This window comes from Schistocerca piceifrons, chromosome 8 (assembly GCF_021461385.2).
Source record: "Schistocerca piceifrons isolate TAMUIC-IGC-003096 chromosome 8, iqSchPice1.1, whole genome shotgun sequence".
NCBI classification, from domain to species: domain Eukaryota; kingdom Metazoa; phylum Arthropoda; class Insecta; order Orthoptera; family Acrididae; genus Schistocerca; species Schistocerca piceifrons.
This window is the reverse complement of record NC_060145.1, coordinates 387,358,091-387,368,317: the sequence shown is the minus strand read 5'-3', so window position 1 is coordinate 387,368,317 and position 10,227 is coordinate 387,358,091.

Here is a 10,227-nt window from a genome sequence, read left to right as displayed (position 1 = left end):
CCGGGCGAGGGCGGGTTTAGTGACATCTCTGAGCACTCACAGTGACTGTGTCTGTGATACAATACCCACAGTCAACGTCTATCTTCAGGGGTTCTGGGAACCGGGGTGATGCATTACTTTATTTGATTTGAGTATTTTCTTTTGTGTTTGTTTCAGTTATATTTAACTCTGTTCATATCTCATGACTATTAGTATAAGAACAAAAATATTAAAACTGAAGCAAAAACAGAAAAAATAGGAAAAAACGGAAGACCATACCAACATGATAGATGACAAATTTCCTAATCTCATAAAACAGTAAAGATACAACGGATAAGAGAGAAGCAAACTCCTGCATCAAGCTGCAACAGGCATTTTGTCTATGGAGGAAGATGGCCGTAGAATCCAGTTCAGTACATTGGTAAAGTGATCAAGAGTAAGGATCACGATGGTGGGAATGAAATAACATTTTTTCGTAGCAGACCCAAAAATTCAAACTCTTTCGTTTGAGTCCCAGATAAGGCATAGCACCCATAAATCTTGTGTTTTAAATCTACTTTGTGCTAGCTGATGACTTCAAGATCTGTAAGAGTTAACTCTATTATGGATTAAGAATCCAGTGCAAAGTCTGAAGCAAATGCTTTCCCGACACTTATTGGAAGAATCGCAAGGAAGTCTGTTCATCATTGATGGAGGTCGCTTACAAAAGTCTCTTTCCACTGATTCTGGACTACTGCTGGTCAATCACGGCCTTTTACGCAATGGAGTTACCGAAATAAATAGAGAAAATTTAAACAGAAGCTGCGCGATTTGTTAGGTGTTTGTTTAGTCAGCACTATAGCGTCATAGGAATGCCAATAATTCAGGGTGATATACATCAAGAGACAGACGTTGGATGTTACATACCAGGCGAAGGATTTCTCTTGCGCTTCTGAGAACACACGTTCCAAGATGACTCACAGTAGCTATTAGTCCTCCGTATCTTACGCAACGATCACAACGATATAACCGGAGGAATCATGACGTACCATGGAATCATTACGACATACTAGCTGGAGTCCAGGCAGCAAGTAACCACAACAACACAGTTTGAAGAACCTAAAGACGACGACTCGCTCGGCCACTGAAATATTGTGCAGAAAAATGGAATCAACTGTTCCGCTGAGCATCGGAAATCACATCATTATAAATTTTTGCCGTGCGACTTGTGATTATCGGCAAAGTCTTCAGCTATGAAGTTACATGCATAAGTAATATCGCAATGAGTGGGATCTTTGTTTCTTAATTCGTGTTCTGGATTAAATTAGCTCCAAATTACATTTTATTACTATGTAATCGTTTCTGAAAAAGAGACCAAACTACATATTTTAGTCGTATATTTCGTGAAGGAAATTTCTATCAGCTTTCAAAAATGGCTCTGAGCACTATGGGACTTAGCATCTGAGGTCATCAGCCCCCCCTAGAACTTAGAACTACTTAAACCTAACCGACCACAGGACATCACACACATCCATGCCCGAGGCAGGATTCGAACGTGCAACCGTAGCAGTCGCGCGGTTCCAGACTGAAACGCCTAGAACCGCTTAGCCACAACGGCCGGCTCTATCAGTTTTGTTGACATGTGCTGCATGTCTTGTGAAACTAGATGTAAAAAGACGTGCAACGGACTAATATATTTTGTTGGGGAAAACAGCGTCAATGAATTAATTATGTGATTAACATTGGGCACTGTCAAGGATTGGTTGGTTAGTTGGTTGATTTGAGGGAGAGGACCAAACAGCGAGGTTGGGTTGGGTTGTTTGGGGAAGGAGACCAGACGGCGAGGTCATCAGTATCATCGGATTAGGGAAGGAAGTCGGCCGCGCCCTTTCAAAGGAACCATCCCGGCATTTGCCTGGAGCGATTTAGGGAAATCACGGAAAACCTAAATCAGGATGGCCGGACGCGGGATTGGACCGTCGTCCTTCCGAATGCGAGTCCAGTGTCTAACGACTGCGCCACCTCGCTCGGTAAACAGCGAGGTCATCGGTCCCATCGATTTGGGGAAGAAAGTAGGTCGTGCCCTTTCAAAGGAGTCATACCGACATTTGCCTGAAGCTGTTTAGGAAAATCACGGAAAACCTAAATCAGAATAGCCGGACGTGGGTTTGAACCGGCGTTGAATGCGAGTCCAGTGTGCTAATCACTGCGCCAGCTCGCTCGTTACTGTTAAGAAACAGATGGCTTTGTTCTATAGTTGGGTGAACTTCTTCATTGAGGTCCTCCTGCTCCCACAGGTGATATTTGTGGACGCGCCTACAAACCGCGTGGTAGAATATTCACCAGCAGCATATTCGGGCGCTATTTGATTCCATGCCACGACGTTTAGCTACTCTGCAGCACGTAGTGTCGCTACCCCATACTGAATTTCCACAGTCGCAGTGCATGTACGGGCCTGTAATGCTAATCATTTGCGTAGTGTCATGTCCCTAATCGGTGGAATAAATTTCATTGTGATCGCATTTCTCCGTATTGGTACTTCACTTTTCCCAAGTAGTACTGAATAAAGCTGTTAAATTTTGAAGGGAATGGCATTTTAGAGTAAGCAGTGATACTTCCATATAATTTACAACACCATATTGTCGTTTTTAATATTTCGTAAACTTTATAAAGCATAAATGAAATGATCCTCCACGTTGATAACTTAATCTTCAATAGCAGTTGTAATTAGTCTTTAGTTGTACTGAGTCTTCAGTTACGTATGCTTTCAAGCCTGTAATCCAATTACGAATAAAATTTAACACACGATCCAGTGAAAATACTGTTGTTTTAAGGAAAACTGTAGTTACATTGTATTTACAGAAAAAAACTGACCGAAATAGGTGGACACGTAGAGAAATTCGAGAATGACAACTTCAAATACACACTGTGTGATCAAAAGTATCCGGACACCACAAAAACATGCGTTTTTCATATGAGGTGCATTGTGCTGCCAGCTACTCCATATCAGCGGCCTCAGTAGTCATTGGACATCGTGAGAGAGTAGAATGGGGCGCTCCGAGGAACTCACGGACTTCGATCGTGGTCATGTGACTGGGTGTCACGGACGTCACGAACTTGTAAGTCATTTTCAGCCTTGTGTCCGGATACTTTTGCTCACATAGTGTAAAAATGTATAAGTACGGTTACTTATTGTGCTGAATCAAATTGTATTATTTTTGTGTAGCAGACAAGCGGTGGTAACCTATGGACCCAGAGGTAAAATAAAGAAGACGGAATATTCAATTCATCCGATCAGGTCTCATATCAGATTGCTACCAGGAGAGTGAGCTAAACGCACCTGTTGTCTTCAGATGCCCTCCTACGACGCATATCCTTCACAGATGTTGTCAAGGTCGTACTGCAAAGTTCAGCATTCGTCGATAGTCATCACTTCAGTGTGGCCGGCTAAGAATAGCAGGCAGAGAGTGACTAAGACACTGATGCAAGGGCATCGCTTCTTCCTGCGGGACGTGACATGTAAACTGTGAAGTTTCACGTCGTCCCACGGTTTGTCATGCGCAGTTCAGTACCTCTTTACAAAAAGAGATAAGATGGAGCAGCAATCTGAAAGACAGATGCCATGTTCGCTTATGGGAAGAACGGGGTTCAAATTCCGGTACAGGTATCCTAATTTAGATTTTCCCTAGTGTTCTTATATTACTCCAGTGCCAGGTTAGCTCCTTTAGAAAGAACTCTCTTTCGTCATGTTTGCCCAGCCGAGTTAGGCTACCGTCTGTAATGACCTCAACGTTGACCGTACGTTAGACCACGAAAAGCCTTCCTTTTTATACAAGTTGAAGCAGCTAAGACGGGTGCACCTCAGTTACATCCAGAACAAATATACCGAGGTGCGGTATTCGTTAAATTTCAGCGGTCAATAAGGCGAATTTTCTTATGCATTCAAGTAATTTTTAACGTTTATAGCTGCACATTTGTGGCACCGATTTTCTTTTAACGGAACTGTATGTTTTCTGTATTTTGCGTTGGAATCAGCCACCGAATATGAGTTCGACATAAAATGTGTACAATTTGATCAAATAGTAGAAGATAACATAGCCGCAAACCAATGTCCAGCCGTTACGAGAACACGTGTTGGAAACATGTAACATAGGTGCGGTTCGTGCGTTTACTGCGCGCTTGAAGCTCATTAATCTGTTCTCTGGTGCTGTAGCAAATACATAACTTGCTCGTGAAGCTATTCAGACTTTCACGATGTATAATACAGTCAAACAAGTGCACATGGTTTCCGTTTACAACGAATGTCGCCAGTCTCTTAGAGCAACAGCACGGGAAGGTACCCTGTTGGGGCCAAGTTTGCAAACTTGATATTCAGAAACTGACAGTGAGAACACAACGAAAAAGAACAGTAATTGATGAGAGAAATGCAAATAACAACTTAGCAGCAACAACGCACACTAGACACGTCAGTGCAGGGCAGCATAAAAGTGTGACAGATCATTCAAAAGAGTGTTCTGTAACACTACATTATAGTGCTTTTCATCTTTCCGTATTTGGCTCCATCAACAGCTTCACAGCAATGAAATTCAGAATCGATTGCTGCTATCAAAATGGCGCTTACGAACGCTGTAAAGTGATCCGGCGTTTCTATACACGGTTAAGACTACGGATGAAGCATCGTTCACAATCCACGGGCCGGCCGCGGTGGTCTAGCGGTTCTAGGCGCTCAGTCCGGAAGCGCGGGACTGCTACGGTCGCAGGTTCGAATCCTGCCTCGGGCATGGATGTGTGTGATGTCCTTAGGTTAGTTAGGCTTAAGTAGTTCTAAGTTCTAGGGGACTGATGACCACAGATGTTAAGTCCCATAGTGCTCAGAGCCATTTGAACCATTTTTTGAACAATCCATGGGCAAAACAATCTCGCAACATTCGCTATTGGTCAGTTGAAAATTCGCGCTGGATGAGAGAAATCTGTCACGCGCGATGCAAGATTTCCAAGAATCGCAGCATTAGTGCCTGTTTTATTGATGGGACTCTAAATAGCCTTAAATACCTACATTTTCTAACAGATAAGCTGCCGCAGCTACTAGAAGACATCCCACTGAACGTAAGGCAATCCATATGGTGTCAACCTGACGAATGTTCCGCATTGAGAATAGCAGGCCTTTAAAATCGTTAAAACGGTCGTTTGGAGAACACAAAACGGCCTGCACACTCACCACACTTGACACTAGGCCTACGTGTATTTTTATCTGTGGGGTAAGTTAAAACAAGCGGTCTGCAAATAAATAACGACGGCTTCTGATGACATGAAACGTCGTATAACACGAGTCTAAGTTACAAAAAAACCAGATGAAACTCAACGTGCAGTATTGCCTCTTCGGATTTGGTTTATGGGATGTATAGATGTTCCTCATTAAGAGATATAATCTTATGTCAAAGGTTCAACACAGCAAGACAAATGTTACAGTTGACTCGGTGAGTTGTGGTCTTGTCCATGTCTCACACCGTACATTTTTCAGGAGAGACAAAAAACTGGTTTAGCACACAGCGGGCTTAACCAAGGCGTCGTGCAGTTTCTACATAGCAACTGGTCCCGGGTTGAAATAAAATACAACATACTCTAGCCATCACGTGTAATCAGTAATCCAGCCTGAATGTACTAGAGATGATCCTTTTTCGAACCTGATGACGTTGACGAGGCAACTAGCGTTTATCTGTAACATAGGAAGTGTGTAAAGCAAATTTATATCAATCGTATTTATTATAGCAATAAAAAGTGTATTATGAGCATACAGGTTTATTCTTAATGTACCGAAATACAGCAACAGTCGAAATACAGCAAAGCAGACAATGGTGAGTATGCTTCTATGCTTCAATCGTCTTTATCATGTCCATCCTTCGCTGGCCACTTTCAAATCGTCATCATCATCTTGGACAGTTTCCAGTCTCTGGCCGGATCTGTATGGAACATGGGCCTCTTCGTCGTCTTATGTCTTCCCACCATCTCTCCGTCTTCACCTTGGTCCAGTCTTCTCTTTTCTTCTGGTCGCATTCCTCTACTTCTTTCAGCCATCTGTCTCTCGGTCTTCCTCTTGGTCTCTTTCCCTCCAGTTTCATCTCGTGTATCCTCCTGGGTATCCTCTTCTCCATACCATCTCAGCCTTGATTTCTCTATCTCCTCGTGTAATGGTTAAACCTTCATTAACACTCTGATCTCCGCATTTCTGAACCTGTCTATCTTTGTCACTCCAATACTGTTTCTCAAGAATGTCATATCACTAGCTTGTACTTTGCTCTTCTCTTTTGCTTTCAAAACCCAGGTTCCTGATGGGTATGTCAGGATCAGGACATAGTATCATTGGTATATAACCTTTTTACTTATTTGGGGTACATCCCTGCTCCATATCAGGCTTCTTAAACTCTTCCGAAGTGCTTCTGTTTTTCTCCCCCGTTCGTTTATTTCTCTGACGTTTTTTTTCCGTCTTCCTGTATCAGGCTTCCTAGGTACTTGAAACTCTCCACTCTCCTCAATCGTTCCCCAACAATTGTTATTCCAGTTGTTCCTCTCTCCTTCTTTCTTGTTGTGATAATCATCTCACCCTTACTTATACTAAATTTCATCCCATATTTTTGTACTGTACGTCCAACTGCTCTTCTATTTCCTCCTCTTTATTCCCCCAACACATCAGATCATCTGCAAACACCATAGCTTTCAGCTTTCCTTCACCAATTACTTGTACTACTGTACTCATTATATCATCCATCACTACAATGAAGAGTAATGGTGAAAGTGCACTTCCCTGCCTCAAGTCATTCTTCTGTTCAGTCTAAGCTGACCTCTCTCCTTTCACTTTCACACAGCTCACACTTCCATGGAACATTTCCCTTATGATTCAAATAATCTGGTTTGCTACTCCTCTGTTCTCCAAGGCTTTCCACACTTTGCTTCTACGTACACTATCATACGCTTTTTCAATGTCCAGGAAGGTCATTAGTAGTTCTATTCCATATTCTTACCGTTGTTCCTGCAGGTGTCTTACAGCAAACATTAGATCCACCGTGGACCTTCCTGTTCTGAAGCCATGTTGCTCTTCTCTCATTCTTCCTCATAATTTTGCCCGAATACGTGCTTCCGAAATTTTCTCAAAAATCTTTGCAAAATGACTCATCAATGTTATCCCCCGATAGTTCTTGCACTCATTTCTATTTCCCCTCTTAAAAATCGGGACAATTATTCCCTTCTTCCAGTCTTCTGGGAACATCTTCTGTCTGCACACAAATTTCATTACTCGATATAGCCATTGTATCCCCACCTCTCCTGCTGCTCTCACCATCTCTACACTTAGCTCATCCAGACCTGGTGACTTCCCTCCCTTTATCTTGCCCAATGCCTCTTCAACTTCTCCTCATGTAAGGTCTTTTTCTATTTGCTGTTCCTCCTCTTTTTTCTCCTCAGCTTGTTCCTCCTCATCCAGGTCTCCATTCGGGTTCAGTAGTCCTTCAAAATACTCCTTCCACATAGTCTTGAGTTCCTCCTTATTCTCTACGTCTTGTCCACTTTTGTTCACCATTTGAGCATAATCTGTCGTATCGTTATTCCTCTTACTTTTAATCATCCCATATAACACCTTTTTTGAACCTTCACTTTCCTCCTGGCCACTTTCATATACTGTTAGTCAGATATGTATTGTAGAATTTTCTTTACACCATCTGGTATCTTCTTTTTTACTGGTACAGGTCCACTATATGCTTGTTTATCTGGAACCTCTGACCTACATCAGCCTTTGAGCAGTGGAAATTGGAAAGCAGTGAGTCCACCATCGAACGGCGTGGCTACAATAATTCCACGAGGATCGCTACAGAAAATGAAGTGCTTGCACGTAAATATCTGAAACTTCATTTTTGTTTTGCTACCATAACAACTCGCTGATGCAGTTTACTTTCTGTCGTGGTTAGGTCATCAGCTGTCGAAGTTTGGAATATCTTCTGTTTCCCCGTTTCCGCCAAAGTTCTGCTTCTGAGACGATAAACGTATCAAAGGTTCACACTCCTCTGGAGTCACCTCCGAACACGAGCCCTTCCCTGACTCAGTATCCATCTAACGAGCATTTCTTTTAACGGACACGATCGCTTGTTATACCAAATGATGCGTTCAGATGCAAAGATCAGACATCTCCAATAAACGTAATTTGAAAAAAGTGGACTGTCCACTTTTACACCGTAGCCATTTTGTTAAAAACTGCTTGTATGTTATGTAAATTGAAGGTGGAGGAGGAGAAAGGAAGGGAAAGGGAAGGAACTGTTGATGTCAGCTGTATCGGGACTTTTTCGGAATCAGCGGTAACGAGTCAAAATGTGTAGCGATCTGGCAGTCGAACCTGGGATCTTCTGCTTACTGGGAAGCTCCGTTAACCACACCATCTGGACACAGTGGTTATCGCAACTGCGCAGACTGCATCGGGGCGCCTATCGACCCACATTTTGACTTAGCGTCGCCTATCCCCGTCCATATCCTCGATGCTTGAGATTTCCGCAGGATATCAAACATAATTTCGCATCCGCACTGAAGTTAGTAGATTTATTGCCCATCGAGATGACTCAATCATATTAACGTTCGGAGTCCATTCTTTCGGGCGGCAATGAATCCACTGCCTTCAGTCTGGATGCACGATTACGTTCGACGTCCTTCTGCGTTTCCTTCCTCTGCCTTTCCCCATCCCCTCTCACGTCTGCCTTGTCCCCCCCACCCCTTCTGAGTCCTCTCCCTTCGTCGGTCCCCCCCCCCCCCCCTCCTTTCGTTTTTCCTCTCCTCCCCCTTTTTTCCCCCCTCATCTGTCCAGGCCCCCCCACCCCCACCCCATCTGCCCTTGTTTGTGGAGTGTCATCTTCGTGCCGAGTTTTTAGTGCAGTGTTTCCAGTGATTGTTAAGTGTTGTGCGTCTTTTCTGAAGTGTTGCAAACGGACATGATACTGTCGCAGGGCGTGATTTTTATATCTCTTCTGAACAGAATCCAGGCTTTCGCCATGTTTTTTAATTGTCTGTCTACTATTTTCCCTGTCTACTTCCTGTGTATTTTATTATCATAGCCCACCATTTGTTTATGTTTTAACTTTCCACAATTCTCCGCCGATTTACAATTTACGTCACCGTTTTATCGCCTGCTTTTATTGTTTCTTCTCTTCTTATGTTTTAAAAATTCTGTAGGCTGAAGAGCGGCGTACTAAGCTGCTGCCAGCCCGCCCCCTTCGTGGGGGGGAATCGAAATCCAATAAAGGGAAAAAAAAGGCCTGCGAAATTACGGTCATTGCAGGACAACAAGCTTAGGAGATATACTGTCATAAACGCGTGGGAAACTAGCTTTTCTTAAAAATGAGTGCAAATTATGCAGACTATATTCATCCCGTCTTTCATAATCAGAGCAATTAGCGCCTTTCGACAAACTGTAAGCATAATTTCAAACCTTTTCTAAACTTTTCCTCGCTTACATTCTTAACGTCCAAATTTAACACATCAACTTATTTAGAAAGTAATCTGACGTTTTGAAGAAGTTTCATACAAAGGAGTTCGTTTTAGAGAATCGGTCGTTTACTGGTTTCAACCCAATTTATATCCTGAGATGCCCCACCTCAGTCTGTCATCACAATCTACAAAAATAGTGTTTTATTCTCTTCTTCTTTGCGCATGTATGACGTCACACGTCATATCACCATCATCATTATCATCATTACGTCCTGGAACCACGCTAACATCTGGTATCGATGATTTCAGCTGACCCTAAGTTTGTGGGAGTTCTTCACCTGGAAGTGGGACAGTGGTTTGGGGCACTGTTACCTTCTTAGCATTTTATCAAGTTGCACACATGCTATGTGCTCTTCAAAGGCTCTAGCCATTACCAATGAATACGTATACTGTTCCATTAAAAAAGGGAAGACTGTGGTATTATTCGCCTGATACCAACATTAGAAATTACTCGCGTACTTCAGAAAAGTCGGCACATTGTCTGCTATTACTTAGCAGAAACCCGCACATTACATCGACTCGTTCTGAATGTACAGGGTGTTTCAAAAATGACCGGTATATTTGAAACGGCAATAAAAACTAAACGAGCAGCGATAGAAATACACCGTTTGTTGCAATATGCTTGGGACAACAGTACATTTTCAGGCAGACAAACTTTCGAAATTACAGTAGTTACAATTTTCAACAACAGATGGCGCTGCGGTCTGGGAAACTCTATAGTACGATATTTTCCACATATCCACCATG